Source organism: Halyomorpha halys, unplaced genomic scaffold (genome assembly GCF_000696795.3).
Source record: "Halyomorpha halys isolate HHAL.00 unplaced genomic scaffold, Hhal_1.1 Scaffold566.1, whole genome shotgun sequence".
Lineage (NCBI taxonomy): Eukaryota > Metazoa > Arthropoda > Insecta > Hemiptera > Pentatomidae > Halyomorpha > Halyomorpha halys.
The window spans coordinates 1,023,817-1,024,398 of record NW_027106661.1 but is presented as its reverse complement, the minus strand read 5'-3'; positions in this window follow the sequence as shown (position 1 = coordinate 1,024,398).

Genomic DNA, 582 nt, shown 5'->3' with positions numbered 1-582 from the left:
AGGTTAGCAAGTTGGTCATTCCGCTAGGAGTTCTAGTTTGAGAAAGATTAAAGATGTTATTTCCCGAGGAATATGCCAAGCGAAGCAATGATGAGGGTCCAGCTATAATGTTTATGGCCGTCTGACTGGTCGAGGAGATGGAAAAGATGAAGGAAGAAGAAGAGCGGAAGCGACGATTGTTTTTTGTTTTGTTTTAAACTGTTTAAGAAGATATATGACAATTTTTTATTTAGATATATAGAAAATCACTTATGGACGCCCACTGTCTGCTCTAAGCTATGGAGCAAATGGAAAAGAGTAGTCGGGAAGAAAAAGAGAGGAAGAGGGAAGAAGAAGAGAGCACTTTGCAGGGCTTCATCAGGGCTGTTCAAAGCGAACGGTTGAACCCTTAAAACGTCTGTAAATAAATAGTTGTCAACTATTTTTGTTGACCATCTTCTTATATATCAATTTTTACGGTCAACTATATATACATATATAAAATAAATATCTTATTCTTATTAATTTACAGCTCAAGAGAACCTTATTATTATATTCAGATTAACTATTAAACAATTATCTTATTCTTATTAATTTACAGCT